General features: G+C 40.4%; 1 protein-coding gene across 5 annotated transcripts in view; it reads left to right on the forward strand.

The window, feature by feature from the left end:
- The window catches only part of LOC120797912, a 71,872-nt gene that overhangs the window by 39,072 nt on the left and 12,776 nt on the right, over positions 1–20,024 (forward strand). The window lies entirely within an intron of this gene.

The following is a 20,024-nucleotide window of genomic DNA, read 5'->3' on the forward strand; positions in this document are numbered from 1 at the left end:
ACAGGATGGAGACATGCTTGAAAGGTTGAGGTATCGAATTTTACTTCCTGACAGCTGAGTGACCTTTTGGCTCCCAAGGGGGACGACAGAGATGGATTTCGCAGTCGTCCGCCTCGCTCTCCGCCGCTCCTCCCACAGGGTTAAGAATTAATGCTCCTTTCTACCTCTCTGCTGAGCAAGGAGACTCGAGCTGAACTGCATCACCAAGCACCCGAGTGCAATGCGGCAATACGCAAGGAAAAAAAAAAAAAAACCCTTACAAGTACAATTGGTCGTTCTCGTGAACTTGAGCAATTAAAGGAGAATCATATGAATTAGCTTGACATATGAGCAAGTTGTCCTGTTCATTTGCATTGAAACAGCTGCAGAGCGGAGCCTGGCACGGTGTTGAACCTGGCAGCGTCAGGACAGTTCAAGAAGGGGGGCTGCGCACCCACACAAGAAATTGCACCCTGTTCTCACCAATGGCCTGTTTTCCCGTTCAAACCTCAGAAGAACTGCTATTCATAAATATACACAGCATGACTGGGCCAGGGCCCATGATAATGCACTGAATACCAATGAGATTCGTCTTGACTCTCAGACTGTGAGGCTGCTCTCTTCTTCTGTGGTGCCTCTGGGAAGAATTACAATCTTGCACCCCCTTTCTGTGGCTGTAAAGGGAAAGTTACAAATCACAGGTTCATCCGACGGCTCGGCTAACTCTCCACAGGATGACCTGGTGTCTTTTGGAGATATGACATAAAAAATACACCTCAATGAGCTGACTTGTTTTATCTTGGCTGTAATGCATCTCATCCTTAAACCAACAAAATAAGCTCCAAGCAGTACTTTTTGCCTCCTTAAAGTTCACTGACTCCAGGCTTTTCTAGTGCTGTCCTGCTTTGTTCCTGCGGAGAATGGAAGGATGATTTAGAGCTGCGTAGGCAGTGTAGTCACATCCCGCTAGTCTTCCTGGCAAAGTGACCAAGTGCTGAGAATGATAGAGTTGAAATGACAGCAAGTGATTTCATTCTCCATCTATCTTTCGAGGCATCACACTGCAGCCAGTGGTATGGCACCTGTCTATGCTCCATTACTCCAACAGGCCAATGAGCCATCTACATGAAGGGCCTCATTGATTCCTCTTTACTCATTCTTTGTGAAAATATACAGAGTCAGGGGGGAGTTAAATACTGATACATCAGGAGGTGGTTCGCTGGACAAAGACAAAAAAACCAGCCAGTGGAACATCAGAATGCAGAAAACTTCAGATCATAATGTGTTTGTACTTTTTCATGTGGGGATTTAATTAACAGATCGTTGAGGTCAGCGACAAAGATTCAGCATCTGGCTCGGGGACACTTCAGCAAGAGGGATGCGTGCCGACACAAAGGACTGAGCCCAGATCATCCAGCTAACGCGTTGCTGCAGTATTTACTATTCACAGTATTCAGAGCGTTCCTGTAAATCCCTTAGGAGCATGTCAAAATATTGTCCTGAAAAAGCACTTCTATATTTCAAACCTCGTATTTATTTGAAGATCTTGTCTGGTACAGTATCTATAATGTATAAAAAGGGATTTTCATACTCAGTGCTCAGTTTAGAAAAAAATACGAAAAGCTGCATAAATTCTTCTTACACTAATGTCACATTAATATCATATTATGAACGTTGTGACATCTTTTTGTCACAGCTTGGAAATAATGTTAAGCTCATTGAAATCCCAAACATATTTTTTCCAACTTTGAGTTTAAAATAAACCATAAATGAAAAGCAGCAGACATTGCTTTCTTTTCATGAGTGCAGTAGTGGCGTGTAAGTGATAATCTTGATTTTTGTGGACTGCAGGCATCGGAAGAGTCCAATGCCAACAAGGGAAACTTAGTAGCCCACATATAAAAATAAAAAGAGCCATAATATACTATAATATAACAAGAGGATGTTATTACTGTGTAGTCGCAATGTTTCAGTTACTTTTGAGCGAGGAAATGCTAAAATACACAACATACCTACATTTTAACTCCATTTCACTGACATATCAGGAAAAAATTGCATAAATATATATGTCACTTATACGTATTGCTTATTGAGATTATCTCCTTCACAGTTCAAGGCCAGAAGACAGCTTTAATAGTAGTTTAGCTTTTGTGCTAAAATCACAAGTCTTTTGGTAGGTCTACTTTGTTGTCACACCACAAATGAATTGCCCCCAAATTCCCTTTGAAGCGAATAGAGACCCTCCTTTTCAGCGGTTTTGGTTTGGTTTGTCTCGTCCACACCAGAATTCGATTGATAGCTTTCATGCCAGCCTAAACAAAGTTAAATAAACTTGTTAAGTTTGAGAGGACCCTGATTATTTTGTTCTTTTTTTTTCGGAATCTGCTCCACCCATCCCAAAGCTCACTCTTACTGAAGACATACACTGTTAAACATGGGTCACAAATATATAGTTTCACTTTAAGAAAATGCTGTGTAATTTCCTTAAACAGCTGGCCAGTGTAGCTTTTAACAAAAGTTCCTCAAACAGGGGTAAATAGCGCATTTGTTGTGGACTGTTTTCACCAGTAGATCAATAAACATTTGGTGGTCGATGGCGGTGATTCAAAACCTTTTTTGATTGTGAAGCCCTGGTCAACAGTTGCATATCTCTGAGCTGTGAGCAGTTCAACCAAAGACTGTTTTCCTGTTCTATTTAAATAATTCTCAGTCACCTACGTTTGTTTAATTATCTAGTTATTCATGAGGGAAAAAAAAACTAATATAAAAAGAAATTTGTGACCTTAGATCTGGATCATTTGGGACCCCTCGGACTTATCCTACAACCGGGTAGGGGGGGTCCCCAGGAACCAGTGCAATGCTCAGTATTTACTGTGGTAGGACAGCGTATGTGGGACAGAGTCAAAATGAACTACAGTGCAGTGTGTGTGTCCACGGTAAAGAATGTCACCCAGTGCAAAGGTGAAGCTCACTGAGGTGTTTTTAATAGTTTTGTACAGAAACTGAGCTCTGTGGCACAGAGGGATAAGATATGTTAGGCTTTGGCCACACAGGTGACACATTCTTGGATCAGTCCAGTGGTTTTCATGGCACTCGTTGGCAATGTAGAATATCACCAGCCTTATCCTTCAGATTGTTTACAAATTGTTTTGTCGTCAGCAGAAACAACAGGAAATTAACATCATGAGAGCCTAACGAAGATAAACTATAGGTGTTTAGGTATGGCACAACAGCTGAAATACATGGTTTAGATGGTAATTTCGAGGCAGTTGATGGCAGTGTACTTCCGCATCGCCTGTAGCATGTTTTTTTTTTTTCTTTTTCCCATTTATCCCCATCACTCTCCGCATCTACAACCTTAATCTCTGCTCTGAGTCAATGTCAGTCCTAGCGTGATATAATGAGAATGCAAGGATACGCTGAGAGAATATGACAGCTGGAGGCACGACTGTTGCTGCCATCAAGTAAAATACCACCTCAAACTGCCATGCCCTCAAAATAACCTGCCAGCCCCTCTGCGACCTGTTCCTCCCCGCAGCTCCGGCGGCCACTTTGCTCGCATCATGAAACATGTCGATGAAAGGTTAAAAAGACGGGGCAGCCAGATTGGCGGACTGTCTTAGTGGGAGGAGGAAGTGAAAATGTTTAGGTTTTATGGTCGTGTGGGTTTTGCAGTGGTCATTGGTCCGGAGGGTGCTTGCTGAGAGCCCCGATTTCCCACAGGTTCAGAGTCAGTGTCACGACCCTGTCTTTCTTCTCTCCGTCAGTGCTGGCCTCTGCTCTGTCCATCTGCAGTTCAGGCTCAGTCATGTTAGGATATTTCATACTATCCTTTACTTTACCACTACCTGCTTCTCCACGTCTGTCACGTGAACCAGGAGTTTGATTTATAACATTTCGTTCGACGCATTATAGTTGCTAATAAAGACTAAAGGCAGGTCAGGTCTGTTGTTAACACTTGTACATCTCATTTATATATTGGAAGCAGCCCTTTATTTACTTTTTTTGACTTTTAAGAATCTGAACCCCTGATCCTGACATTCAGTACCATGTTTTAAAAAAATCTGTCCAAGCTACAGTTCACACTCTTTCATCTAAACAATAACAGGATATTAATCGTCATGTTTTTAGGCACCCTAAGTGGTTGTTTCATTATTTTCTGAAAAATATACAAGAAATATAACATTAAACCAAGCATAACAACAAAGACCTCTGCAAAACTGTATTATGTAACTCCCTTCAAGATAATGACAAAATACCTTTCAGTTGTGCTGGGGGGTGAAACACAATTTTAAGAGAAAGCAATTTATGTAAAAATCCCTTGATTTAATTTTTTCTGACTATTGTCTCAGATGACAAATGGTGCTGCCTTTGTTTCTTGAACTCTCCTTTGTGACAAGTTTTCTTTTCTCCCCGAAGCCCTGAAACATCCGTAATTACATTTCCCCATCTGTCTCCTCACACAATCCCCCATACATCACCATCACAACAATTCCATTAACTCCCACTGTCTTAAATAAAGAGTGGGAAGGGGGGGGGGGGGGGGGGTGGATCACATTCATAAACAAATAAGAGATGATGCCATTCAATCGTTTGGAGGAAATGTTGGATGAGGTTAATCCCGAGAAGTCATTTGTTAGGAGATGTTTTGAAAGAGATGCTATCGTAGGAAGGAAAGAATCAGCGGGCTGTGTTTCAACCTCCACTTCCTCATCCTCCCTCCTCTGTCTTTGTCTCTGTGCCCTTGGCACCGGCAAAATTCCCCCACAAGATGGTGAAGTGTAGAGCGACGACCGCCTGGGAAGTAATTACAGCGGGCTTAAAGCGCGGAAGTGTTCAAATGAGGAGGAAAAAATAAGTTGATTGAACGACAGAACCAGTAATGACCAAATTGTTTCAGACACTAATGGGAATCTTTTGACAAATTGCCGTCAGGGTTTGCAAGCAGGCAAAGACACACAAACGTACACACATATACATGCATACCACGCACGTGCACACAATAACAGTTCACAGTCGCGTTACACTGGGGAAGATGCCTTTAGGTATCTGACATTTAGGTATTTCATGTAAGACACACACCTGCACAACTTAAATCCAAAACGACGGCCTCAGTAGAGAAGAGTGACCTTCCTTTGTAGATGCAGATTATATTAAAAGATTTAAAAACATCATTAAAATGTGCCAATTAATTATTCGATTCTGTCTTTCACATATGGATAAAAGATTTAATTCCATAATGGAATCGCAAAGGGATTTATAGAAAGGCTTTAAATGATACTTTTTGATATCCCTGATGTGTCGGCCTATCCAATTAGTTTGTCTCCTACTTTAAAGGAATAGTTTGACATTTAAATATGCTAATTCGCTTTCTTGCGAGAGTTAGATGACAAAACCAATGCCACTCTCGTGTGCAAATTAAGTATGAAGTTAGAGGCACGAGATGAAAAGCTTAGCTTAGCAGAAACACTGCAAACAGGAGGAAAAACCTAGCCTGACTCTGTCTGAAAAACTCCCCCTAACGGCACCTCTAAAGCTTTCTAATGAACTCACTGTGTCCCGCAATAATAGACTTTCATAAATGCATATGAGTCATTTATTCAGGCTGATTAGACCTCTGTTGGGGTGAAAAGTGGGCAAAGCTACGATAAAGGAATGGTCTGTTTTTCAACAGCAGGCCTTTTGACTTGTCGCAGTAGGAAAGGCACAAGTGTTACCAACAGCATTAACATTCGATTCAAGTGTTGCAGCAGGTACGACATTGAGCCAAGTATGAACAAATGCAGCTAAATGGAACTCAACCATCATTCATTAACTCCGACAAGTAGGTTATGCAATCGACCGTGTCTGTCTGTTTGTTTATGCGTTTGTTTGTTTGTTTGTTTCTTTGGATTATACATAAATTACTGAATCAATCTGCATCGAACCCGGTGGAGGGATGGGGCATGGGCCAGGGAAGAACCCACTGAATTTTAGGGCAGATCTGGATCATATACGATGAATTAGAATTTTTTCCCTCAGAAGTGTAGTGTATGTTTTTTTAGACATTGGCGTTGGCGGAGGTGGGCGCTCTACTGGGCCCATTTTCTACTTTTTATTATCCACACCTGTGCCTTTCCTACAGCGACATGTCAACATTTCTTCTGTGAAAAAGGCCGTTTTGTCCCATCCCAGCAGGTGAGATCAAAGCTGACAGGCATGTGAAGGAGATGTAAATCTAAGTCTTTACACACCCACACAGTCCTGAGAGACTAAGTGTAATCACCACCTGCTAATTAACCATCAGACAAGTGACTAAATTATTATTTACAATGGCAGGACAAACATTTAACTCGTCTCTAAAAGTAGCTCTTTTGTGACCTGGTTTGATCAAAAGTAAAAGCAAAGCTCTCCATTACACTTAATCATATTTTGATTTAGCCCAATATCCATGATGCATTTGGGGTTTCAGCAACTCACATTCACAGAGGTACAAACCATCCACCAAGTTCGCGGCTGGATTAAGACCTCCGTGAGCCCCTGGGTGTTTTAATATCAAAAATCCCCAGCCGTAAACTGGGCAGTCTGTTAAAGTTAATGTGTGTTTTGCTGCCTCAGCGAGTAGACATTTCCCTGATGTTTAACACGGACACAGAGAGCAAAATAGTGAGCTTGCTTCTGTATAAAGTGTTTTGTTTTAGGGCCTCCTTCAATCAATAGATCAATCTTTTGTTTTTCTAGTGTGTGTGTGTGTGTGTGTGTGTGTGTGTGTGTGTGTGTGTGTGTGTGTGTGTATTTAATATAAAAAATATCTTTTTTCTATTTCATTGACGATAACGGAAAAAGTATACACACTTTGGTAGGACTGGTTCTTATATGTGTGTGTGCTGGGTGTCCCTGTGTGCACACTGATAGTAGATACAGTCCTTACAGGAAGAGTTGGTGGTAAACTGCCTTAAGGCCACTTTAACAATAGTTGGAGAAAACATGTAAAGAGCCCTCTGTGCCTTGTGTTTATCCCCAGGGCATAATATCTTATTTTAATATCAACATAACAGTCTTTTGAGTGAGGAAGTTAGAATTGAAATTTTCAGCTTTCTGACTGTCATTAGTGATGCTGCTAAGGGAATAAAGAATTTTCTGTTCACTTTTTCCAGACCCAGATTTTCCCAGTTAGTCCATAAATTACGACCGACAACCATCCAGTCACAGAGGTTGATAAGTATTCTGTAATGGACAGATTTAAAAAAAAAAAAAAAAAAAAAAAAAGTTTCAGCCACATTGGCGGAGAAGAACAAAGATTTACAATTGAATTAAAAGCAGATTTTTGGGTGTTATACGGGGCTTCTTGCTTCACAACGGGGCATTTTTATAACTGTTTTAAATCTTTTGAACAGATCTAACACTTAGTACTTACTTCAAGGTCTCCTACTGTACTGAAGCTTTAGTGTTGTCCCTCACTCATAAATCGCTTTGGATAAAAGCATAAATTTAAATGTAAATCTTCATTCTAAAATCTAAATATATATATATATATATATATATATATATATATATATATATATATATATATATATATATATATATATAGAATATAGAATATAGAATATAGAATATAGAATATAGAATATCTGGGGATAAAACGTTTTTTATTAGTGTTCTTTACCCATGGGAGCATTTAGACTTAAAAATACAGGTTAAAATAAAACATTGATCACACCCACCTAGCCACCCACACAAACGTGCACGCTCAGCTTGTGGAGATGGATAGTTGGCTTAAGGTAGTGTGCTTTAGACAAGGAGAGATGGCGTACAAATTGGAGACGGATGTATAGTCAGAGCCAAAATCAATAATAAAGACTTTCATTTCCAAACGAGATGAGGCGCCGGGAGTTGATGTATAGACGTGGAGCTGATGTACAGATCTGGCCCCGGCACGTCCATCAGAGAGACAGGAAATCTGACCTGCCACCAGTGTATGACAAATGACTGACACAGCCAGTGCCACATTAGTTTCCTATTGGTAATCAGATCAGAGTCGAGGGAGAGGAGGGAATAAACAAAAGATCTGTAGGAGACTAGATCAGCTTGTTTGACCGTCTCTTTACCTGTCAGGCCAAAAGACACATATTTGACTTCTCCTGTGCAGGATTGTAAAAGCCTCCTTTTATAAATGCTGAATGAATTGCAAACGGTGGTACAATAGAAACTCAGGCAAACTTGTGATACATACAGTAGTAAAGGTATCAGTCTCCAATTGTCCAATGAAAGTTTATCTTTGATGGGTTTTGGGATTAGAGTGATAAGACTTTGCTTCATAGTGGGGAGACAGATTTCCTCCTGAAAGACGTTCTGAGAGGGCATTGCAAAGCAGCTCTCTGATATCACTCCAGAAAAATGTGTAAAACTCCACAGTAAAAGTCCCGGTGACATCCACAGAATTGCTCTATCTTACTCCTCAATTCTAAGCTCATCCTCAATTTGTCGCTTGAATTCATCATCCATCATCTTATTAAATTACCAATTTTTTTTTTTAAAAAACAAAAGACAATTTCTCCTTAGAAGAGTTGGGCTTATTGAAAAAACTCTCATTCCCACATTTATTTGGCCTTGATTTACAATAGTAACATAAATAAGCAGCTTTTGAATTTACTTTTTTGATTGTTTTTCCAGACTAAAGAAATAAGAAGAATTCTTTTTCCTTCCTTAGTGCAATAAATAAGTGGATTGATGAAGGGGAAAAGCTGCCTTTGCTTTTTCCAAATATACATTGTCTAGTTAGGATTGGAGATTGTTTAATTTAACATGTTCTCCCAATGACAGTTCAGCTTTATGACAAATATTTGTTGATATCACTAGTAATTTCTCGCTGTTCCCACTTTTTCAGTTTAGGAGAATATTTACTTGTCCTAATTGCAACCTGTCAAATCCCATTGGCGGCTATTTCCAATTCAACAATCTCTTCGGTCAGCTGTTTGACTTCTTTATGAACATCTGTAATTTTTTAAAAGGTTATTATTGAATTGCCAGGTAGGGTTAAGGATAGACTCATACCTACAAAACTAAATTGTGTGAGGTTAACCAATAGCCTATAAGTGAGCCCCAGATATTATTAGACGTAATAAACCAGGTGATGTATATAGTGTAGTAATGAGATTTTTTCATTCTCCAACTTGCTTTTGTGACCAATTCAACTATGGTTTCATCTTAGCTATGACACTGCCCCCTCGATGAAGATAGTCTAACCAGAGACCAGGAACCAAATTAAAATCTCCCTCCATTATGATTTTATCAGCTGTGGGAGACACTTTCCATTCCTCCAACAGCTTACTCAAAGACGAGAGGAAATTTTCATTCTCAGCCTTTTCGTTGTACCCGTTACACACATAACAAAAAATATCTTTTACCCCGTTAATTTCCGGCACCACCACTAGCCACTGACCTTTAGTATCACTTTTGCGGTTAATTACATTACCAGGGAACCTGTAAAACAGGATCATTGCGCCAGCTGAATACGATGCTCCATGACTAAAGAAAAGAGAGTCTCCCCCCCAATTGCAGTTTCCACAATTTAGAGTCTGCCTCAGCGGAATGAGTCTCTTGTAAGAAAACACAATTAGCCTTTTGCTCCTTACAAGAAAGAAAAGATGCCTCACGTTTCACATTATTTTTCAACCCCCTAGTATTTAAAGATATAGAAGCCCTCAAGAAACCTTCTCTGAAACATCTCGCTGCAAACTCTCGATATCTCAATCTGAAAAGCCTGTTTGTCGGAATTTCCACAATCTAAACATTTTCAAACCGTTTTTTACTTTCATTCTGCCATTTTGGTAGAGCAGCACTTTCATTCACTCTGTGTCATTGCCTCTGATTGTGTGTGTGTGTGTGTGTGTGTGTGTGTGTGTGTGTGTGTGTTTCTCTCTGTGTGACTGAATAGATGATTTCTTGTTCCAGCCTGTCAAAGCTTTCCAGTCACGTACAATTTTTATTTCATTATTTACTTTAATGACTGCTGCAATATGCATCTCATAAATGTTTTTGGACAATGACTGCATCCAGTACTGAGGTTTATAAAAAGCTTTTAAGTCATTTCACCGATTATTCATTTTTGAGTGGATTAATGCAACAGCTACTGTATTTATATGAACTCAACGCTACGTTAAAACCACATTGAGTAATACACCTGACTGTGTCATATACACTTACTGTAAGTCACTTTGGACATAGCCAAATTTTCACAAAAGGGCAGAAACAGTCATAATTACAGGGGAAAACTGAGGTGTCATGTTACCCTTGCCTTCGTTTGACCATGAGTTCTATATGTATTTTGACACCAAAACATTCTGTAATCCTCTGTACTCATTTATGTCTTTGTGGAACTACACAATGGTGCAGACTTTACCATGTAGTCTGTCATTTTTAGGGGGCGGTGGAGTAATTACACGGCCGTAGCCTGTTTTTGTCCATGGTTAATAGAGATTAATAAGATAATTTCTGTATGCGAGGGGAAAATTAATTAATGTACAATGTTCCGACTTCGATGTCTGCAACCTCTAACACCCCTAAACACATCAGGCCCTTGAATTATATTTTCAGAGGCTCTTTTCATTTTCTGTTTTTAATGATAGGAAATTAGATCCAGTCTGTGCACACACATGCATTTACACAATTTCAGTTTTTTTGCTACTTACGGCCTTTCATTTTTGGATTTCTGTTTTCGTACAGCTACTCCTACTGTTTCTGGGTCAAGCTGATACGTGATTGATTATTACAGCTTTCGGGACGGAACAAAAAGTACTGATGCGGGGAGGGGCACTGAAGGCCAGGTTCGCCAAGCGCTGTCAGCAGCACCTCAGTAGCTAAAGTCACGGTAAAGAACATCTTGCAGGCTGTGTCATGACTCCTGCTCCAGCCCTGTTCGTTTCGGCCATTCAGCCCTTGTCCCCTGCCATTTTTCCATCCAGCCACCAGATGTCCCCGGACTTTCCCTCTTTTCGAAGTCACCTGACTCCCCACACCCACCTGCACACCTACTCACCATTGCTACTCACCAGACCTGCCTCATCTACCTACAGATCTCTCCCCATTTCCCTCATCAGCACCCCTGCATATATACTAGTTCACTCCCTTTGTTGCCTGTCATCTCATCTGTTTACGTTTCTGCTCATGCTCCTGCTGATCTTCCCTTCTGTTTTCCCTGTGTTCCTGTTACCAGTGTGTATTTTCCTGTGCCTCAGCCTACCTGTGTTCCTGCCTGCCAGCTTTTACATCTTATCCGCCTGTTTTTTCAATATTAAAAGTTCCTTCACTGCATCTGCCTGCCTCTGAGTCTGCTTTAGGGTCCACCCTACCTGAGCTGCTCAGCCAGCTGTGACAGGTTGTTTATACTTTTATAAAGCGAATGATGCAGCGTGCATGCTTGATAGACATTTTTCTGAAATGCAGTTTAAAAAGCAGAAAAAGTAAGTTTAATGAGAAAAAAAGTGAGGCATCAGCTTTTCCAATATTGCAAAATGATTAATATCACAAAGTCAAGACAAATGTTGATACTTTTTATCTGTATTATTTCTTAATGAACCAACTGGGAACTCAATAATTTAGAGATAGTCAGTCATAATCTTCTCCCAATTATATTGTTTCCATCTTAGAAATTAACTTATCATGTGTTGCTGCTGGTTTAGGGTGGAATAATCTTTATGAGGGAAAAAAAAAAACTAATTTCTTTGACAAGGATCGAGTGATTAAAAATCCAAAGTTAGAAATTACAGGTACCTGGGGGGAAATGATGGCAAAGTGACTAAAGTATGGCACTGAAATGTGGGTCCTGTTCGTCCCCCGCAGAATGAATGAGGTGTTTCCCTGTTTGAAGTAAATTGAATAATCGTATTTGCAGGCTGTTTGCATTTGGCAATCTGCTCTTGAAAAAAAAAAAACAACCAGAATAAAACAAAGGCGCGAGTACCACAAATGCGTTTGTGTGCGCTTATGTGTGCGTGTGTGTTTGTGCCGCCTCCCCTCACCCCCCTCACCCCAGCCACTTCATTCACTCATATAGACACCATATCACTTCCATAATGCTCCCTATCATGTTAAGCCTCTCATCTCCATTCAAACCCAGCGCCTCCGTGCTCCTTTCCCATTTCAATCTGCACTCACTGTAATAGAGTTCGCTATCACCCTCTCCCAATGGGGCGACTTTGCCTCCCAGCCAATCTCTTTAGCTGTATGTCTTTATACTGTCCCTGGATGTGAGTCATGGGTCAACAATGAAACTGTGAGTACTTCCCCCCACCCCCTCCCCGCTCTGCGAGACCCCGGCGCCTCGCAGAGCGTGGGCTGCCCCATGTTGAATCGTTGGAGCACTGCAGTGTCAACAACCTCTTCATGCTTTGTGCAGGGGTGATTAACTCGGGGCATCCCTACTGAGATGTGTTTTACTTAGTCTTACTGTGGTACTTCGCCCAAGTGTAATCTGCAGTGATAGTGCTGTAAACAAAGACCCCCACTGCCGATACCTTTTATACCCAAGACGCGTGTAGCACAAAAAAAAAAATGGCTTCAAGTCTTGTCCCTCATTTTATCCTCTCGGGCTTGAGGTCTAAAAATTCACAGTTCCCCTCTCTTAAGGAGTAACATCTAGAGCGGCGATGATTAGCAGATTAATCAAATAATCGGTCAACAGAAAATTAATCTGCAACTATTTTGATAATCAATTGATTGAGCCATTTTTTTGATCGAAAACGCCAAACATTTTCTATTTCCACCTTTTCTTTGGGTTGTGGACTGTTGCTCAGACAAAACAAGACTTTTGAAGACATTGCACTTTAGACTTGCACTGAAGCTCCCACTGCTCTGCACGTCGCAATCTGTGTGCTTTCAAGGTTAGAAGTTGAAAAGGGAAGCAAAACAGATATTCGTCGGTAGTCTGAAAATGTCAGAGGTTGTGTTGTTTAGAGGCGGCCGCATATCACTTTCACAGTGAAAGCAATGTGCCTAGTGTTCTGGAGCAGTATCTCCTGATTGCAAAACTTATCACGAGAAAGCCAAGGAAAGCTCTGATTTACACGTGAGTCTGTTGTTGTCTTCTCGCAGATGATCCCCAATTTCAAAATCATGCAAAACTGATTGGAGCCTTTCCAGAGGGTGTGTCAGTGTGTGAAAGCAGGGAAGCAGGCTGATTGAAAAGATTTATTGTTGTTTGGCAAGGCATGCTGATCAAAACCAAAGACCACGCTGTGATGCGTTAATCAAACCCCGTATGGTGAAAGGCCTGTGGCTGATGAAAAGGAGACTGATAGGTTTGTTAAGATTGGAAAAACCTACAGAAAATCCACAGGAATTAATGTAGCACTTATTTGACAGTGTCTTCATCAGGCACTTTGATCTAAAATCTCCATAATCACAGCAACATCTGTGGCACTTGTTAATGGCCGCTTTAAAGAGTGATATTTCAGTATGAAATGCAAATTTAATCCCATTAGACTCCATATAACGAACAAACCGTGTCCCATCAACCAACCATCTACCAAATCCCACTGCTATTTTCAGAATTATAATATAATATAGCAGCCATATACACTGTGTAGCCTATTCTGCAACAGTAAGGTTCTCTGACCCTGTATGGAAATGATCCGTTAACATCTCAGTCTTTATATCTGTGTAAAATGTGCTAAATACAAATATGACCATGTGTTGCCTGTTTTGCTCACTAATGTGCCTAATTTCATTGGATTTCTGTTGAGGACACTGAAATTATGTCCCTGGTATTTTTTCCAGGAATTCGGGGCTGTTTTGCAACCTCTGTGGAGTCTACATTCCTTATATTTGACTACATTTAGGCCAACAAAAAGGTAGATTAATAAAGAACTGCATGTCAGTACCTTACTTTGGGGAGTACAAACATTTTGACCCTCTTTTTCCGTTCAACAAGTGAAATGAATTGCCACGAATGTATCGATCTCATCGGGCTCCGTTTTAAATACTGTATAGTCTTGAGTTGCAAAAGTTAAATCGGATGGAAAGTAAACAAGGCTAAAAATATGACCAAGCATTCAGTGCCAACTAGTTTCTTGTCCATTTTTGATACTCAATGTTAAAGACATATTTCGTTTTTGGGTCTCTGCGCTGTATTAAAAACTACGGAGGTGATTCTAGCTATAAACTATAAAGGACTTAGTATTTCTCCAAAATAATTGTATTCATGGCAGTGAGGGGAAGGCTTTGAAAAAGCACCTAAAACTTCATGTTGAGAAATCAGATTTACATTGTGCATGGGTTTACAAGCAACATCTACACATCATCAATCTGTATACAAGCAATGTTCAACAAACTTATGTCTGCACAAAGCCGGGTGTCTTACAAATAGTTATTTTACTCAACCTGAACAGAAAAGGTTTTTTTCTTTTTCTTTTTCCTAAAGCATCGCTCAAATCTCCCACAATCATGAACACAAAAAGCTGCCTACATGGACTGAAATTTTTTCTAATTTCCGGTAGTTATTCTAAGGACATCTCTGCTGTAGACAAGAGGCGAGGCGTATATTCATTTCACAGGGAACAATGAAGCGATCTTTACAGGAAAGGAGTTCTTAGGATAAAAAGGCTTGTATGAAAATTAAGCTTACAGTAATATGGGAGAAGTCAATAGCTGTAACCGTAATAGCTTTAAAGGAACAGCTACATATTTGCCATACAGGTGTTACAGTGGCATAAATCTTTTCATGTCATTATCGGCAAAAAAGTGAATAATCGTATTTCCAAAAATGTCAGACTGTTCCTTTAAATATTCTAAAGAGTAACTATGAAGGGGAAAATTTCAATAAGGGCTGTCCAGAAAAGGAGGTATTGTGTTTGGCTCAAAACCTCTACCGCTGTATTTCCTTACTTCAGTGCCCTTGGCGAGTAAGCCCCATTCTTCTCTGTCTCAGGAAGCCTCTCCATATATAAAGCACGGCGCGGTCTCTTGGCAACTGGCACATTATTCTATTCTATTAGAGGCTTCAGGATTAATAATTATGGTGTTTAATCTGAAGCATGGCCAGTGTCCAGCCCGGCTCCCACTGCGATCTGGCACTGCAGTGCATTAAGGTCTCGAGCAGGCTGAGGGGTCGCCCGGGTCTCCAATGCAGCGTCCTTTTACAGAATGTCAAAAGCTGGAGGAAAAGAACAACGAGGAAAGAGCAGGTTCTCGCTAAGACTCCAAATAAAACCATTCACACACAACTGGGGACCATGACTCAAATCCTCCCAAGCTGGGAGCTAATTAAAAATGTGACCTCACGCAAAAGGGGAACATGAACAGTTTTTATCCCCTCTGCTCTGCTCGGGCGCCATTTCTTTCTCTGCCCGCTGCTTTCTCTCTGTACACGTACACACCTTTCACTGTGAGACTCAGGGGAGTCCGGCTGAGAAAAATGAATTACTGATTTCACTCTGACAACCTGCCTAAGAAGCTCACATTAGCAACAACTGCACTCTTTAGGCTCTGGCTGCAGAGTTTCACAGTCAGGGCCCTGACCGATCATTCAAGTGTCCTAATTAATGTCACAAGTTACACCTTCTGAATTAGATTTTTTTTTGGGGGGGGGGGGACTGTACCACACTTTTCAAGTCTTTTTTGTTACACAGTATATGAATGAATTGCTGTATTTAATCACACACGCTGCACGAGAAAATGTGGCGCATAAAAGCTCTTAAGGTTGCTGTCCTTGTCAAGTTATTTCCCACTGTAGTTTTCCCACTTTGAAGTGAGTGCATCACTACAGCAGCGGCATAAAAGTGGGTCAGTTGATACAACAGTGACCAATTGCTTTGGGAGAAATATAGGAATTTGATTTCTACATAATTCACACAGGGGCTGATTATACTCTGCACAAAGAGGCTGACATCTGATGAATACCTCGATAAAACAAGTCGAACAAACTGGATTCTGGTATGTGCCACAGTGCTTTGATGCATCTTGCAGAGACCACAGGCTTTTTTTTTTTTCTGTCATACACAAGTGGTAAGTTGAGGATTTGCTGATGCTATAAGGCCCAAATGAATGAGGATCCTCAAGATACATAACTTTAAGAATAATCCCTTCATAACCATAGCGACGGGCGTCAACACTGAGGAATGTTATTTAGATATAGTTGATACTAATGTCAGTCCGAGTATCCTGCCAGTTCACAGTGCAGTGTCTAAATGTTTTTACCTTTAAGATATGTGGCTGTCAGCTGGAGTGGCACTGGGTGAGCAGGAACCGGTTCAGTGTCCCGCTGAAGGAAATTGGGAGAGGATAAATGGCTTTTGATGGATACACACTGGCTGTCGGCTGGGATAGAACCTGTGACCTTTCCGATAAAGGAAGGTCTCTGTACCCACAGGGCCACCCGGCCGCCTCATTTCTTTTTTATAGACACGAACCAACCTCAGGAATATTGTATGTGTGTGTTACATTTGCAGTCCACAAGTCTGTCAAATGGAGGTATCGCTGGACTTTAGCACAGACTCAGCCCATGAGCTCTGCACAAATAGGAGGGGTGACTTTCTGCAAAATGACCACGTCTGCCCAGGTTTGATAGGATGGTTGATCACTACCAAAAGCGGAAAACAACTAATTCCAAGTACTCTCTTTACTTTAATTAAGTGCCTGATCCATACGCTTGTATTTTTTGTGAGTACACCACTACTTACATAAAAGTATATCTTTGATAAGTGGTCGAAACTGTTGTGCAGTGTTTTGCCATCTGATACCTTTTTTAAATGCGTAAATCTTACTCCAACTGGAAGCCCCACAAAAACAGACCCAGGACTGTTAAGTCAAATAAAGGGGCACTGTACACGCATGATCTGCATGGCGATGAATCACATCTTTTATAGAAATTACCTTTACCTGTCTGCGAATTATTTAGAACCCCTATGATGCAATATCTAGGTGTAAATAGTGGCCAATAAAAGTCACAGATTGTTGATGAGATTTTAATTTAAATGACTTCCACGTCCAGTATGATGACAGAACTAAAGTAGAGAGAGTCGGGCAATGTCTTTAGGTGGGTAATCCAGCAGACTCATCCCCCACCTGGCCCTGCACCGCCGTAATGAGACACCCAGTGAGTAGAAAGGGAGAGAGAGAGAGAGTGCCGAGCAATCTTCCAACAAGCCAAAGATCTCAGCAGCACCCTGAGAGGCTTCACTCCTCTGATGCTTATTAATCCTGAGAATGAAATGAGGTTAACAGCGTTGAGTGGTTCAGAAACAGCCACCGGCGGCGTGGTGTGATTTTGATCCGCGGATTGAGGAGACTCTTGAGTTTTTTTAGATTCTGACAGGCACAACGAGTGAAGACTCGTGAAGTGAGATATCCGTGATTTAAAAAAAATTAAAGATGATGTGTGTTCTAAAATAAAATGACTGACGGCCGCAGATTAAGAGATGAAGTTTTTAAAAGACCAACCAATCTTTGGCTGGCAAAATGCAGCAGTTTAAATGGATGGAGATGCTGAATGATCGAGAAGTGATTTTCTTTTTCCAAAGTTGTTATTCAGATTTTTGGAAATTCTGCCTATTTAGATTTTCAAAAATATTTTTTTTGTCAGTGATGATGGTAATGGTTTTATACACTGCACTTTATTTACTTGTGTAGTTTGTTCAAATCTAAGCATCTAGTCTAAAAAAAACAATCTCACTTCAAGGTCCATTTAGTAGCTGTTCTGGAGCTTTCATTCGTGTCACGTGACCTTCATCAGCAGACACTTTGCCCAGTTGTCATGGAAGCGTAGATGGTCGAATCTTAATTCTTTTCCTGAGCACTTTGAAGACTCCTCATCCATGTTAGTGGGACTTCAGAGTTCATTTCTGGCCGTGAAAACAACAGCTGACAAAACAATCTCACCTAAAGGGCCCCCTTAGTAGCTGTCCTGGAGCTTTTGATTATATCACATGATCTTCACCTGCTGTTTCCAAGGTCAAGGATGAACTTGGGAGTTCAACCTTTAAGCCATCATGGACAAGAGGTCCCTCAAGTGCTCAGGACATTGTTTTAGTTGTATTCATTTTTTTGCCTCGATCCTTGAATTCTTTGCCGTAAACTTCTACACCTGTATACTTTTTAATATACCGTAAATGGCCTACTGCAACATGATGGGCTTGTTCAATCATTATAATGTGTTAATAGGCTGAAGTTTACCATTATACTCTAAACGCAGGGAGTCCGCAGCTGTGTTAAAAGTAAGCAGATTTTTGTTTTTGGAACTTCTGAGCTAATTTTAGTGTGTTAGCAGAGCTACTACACTGTACAACCCAACAGGCAGTGTATTGAGTATTTTCTGTTTCCTCCCTTTGTAGAAGTGTATATTAACGTTGGAGTAAACTACAGAAGCAATGATGGCCTGACAGTGTGGTATGCCGTCATAAATTATTCCGGTGTCATATTCGTGGCAGTGTGGTAATAAATATTATATAAATATTATTAAAAGTGTATGTCAACTTGGCATTTGGTATGTCTGTATAAAAATAATATATAAAAAATTAAAGTCTTTTTAAACATTTATTCCATATTACATGTAGTTTGCTAAATGTGTCGCCTTTTATTTTACTTTTTAATGTGCTTCTCATCCTCCTCCCTATAATTGTCTCCGTTAATCCAATCTACTTTTCATGGACAAGTCAGGGTGTTTTTGTGTAAAATCCACATTCAATTGTCAGAGTATTTTTCATGCTTTATTTTTATGCTCTAATGCTTCTTAGTTATTTTTTTTATATTTCTTAATGCATGACATTAAATAGAATTTTGCTCATCTGGGTGTGCCACAAACACTGCACAAATTCCTGCTTCAATAATTTGCCTTTCCTCCTGCTTTGATTCTTATCTGCAAGACGGAAATGAAGGCCTATAATTTAATGACTCATACATATTACTTTGGGGCTAAATCTGATTGTACAGTATGGATTATATATTAATCAGGGAATCTGAAATATGATATTTGTTGTTGTTGTTGGTTTGTTTTTATTTTGATGACAGTTTTGGTGCCAAAGATGTTTTACTGAGAAACTCTGCACTCAAATCCACTGTCAGTCAAACAAGTGTTTAGATGATATGTGATTTTTTTACGGCTACTTACATATTTATCTTTAAAGCTGCTATAATTCAGTTCCCCTCAGCTCTACAGAGCATTTTAGCATCTTTCAGCTAATTGTTTTGGTTTTATTGCCCACAACTGTTTCGGTTCAATCTCATGGCTCTAATTGACTTCGTTTCTAGAAGCAGCAGGCAGCTGCTTTCGTAGCATAAACTCTCTAAAAAAGCTGCCCAGCCCCCAAACAGCAGGCAAACAAAGAGCCAGATATTTCCCTCGGGAGTTGTTGGGGGCAAAAACAAAGCTTAAATGAGAGTAAATATGAGACCTATATTCATGGGTGTCCAGAAACAAAACTCCAAGTGATTGCTAATATTAATCCATGTCTGTTGGAAGTGTAAATAAGTAAATGTATGCTTGCATGTTTGAGCTTGAGTTTCTGTCCGTGGAGCCTTTTTATTAGCCACGATGGCTCTCATTGCACATAGTCACTAACCAGTTCTTTTTCGTTTCATTCTAAAACTGCTCTTTTTGTTTTCAAGAGGATTTTCCAACTTGAGACTAAAGAGCACCCAGAACAGCACATGGAAAAAGCTTCACTGGGTTTAAACAATAAGCATTGGAGGGAAGCACAACAGTCATTTGCCAAAATAATAATGCAGTGGGTTACTGCTTTAAAACTGACCCTCTTTGGAGAGAGATGTTTCAAAAAATGACAATAAAAACACTGGAACTGTGGATGAAGTTGTTAAACATTAATTATGGATGCTGTCATCTTCGTGAATGCAGAGGTGGTACAGCAGCCCAGGACAGAATATGTTTCATTCTGGAAAATGTTCAAGGGCCACTCAGAAGTCTTTCATAGGCTGGAAGTGGCCCCTGAGAGGGACTTCGAGTACCACTGATCTACAGTACCATGTGTCAGTGAGACCATCTGAGCACGTAATTAACTGGAGGAGCTGGCACCTCTCACTCACCGTGATGGCAAGAGTACAAAACTTTCCTTCAG

This window comes from Xiphias gladius, chromosome 13 (genome assembly GCF_016859285.1).
Source record: "Xiphias gladius isolate SHS-SW01 ecotype Sanya breed wild chromosome 13, ASM1685928v1, whole genome shotgun sequence".
Classification (NCBI taxonomy): Eukaryota; Metazoa; Chordata; class Actinopteri; order Istiophoriformes; family Xiphiidae; genus Xiphias; species Xiphias gladius.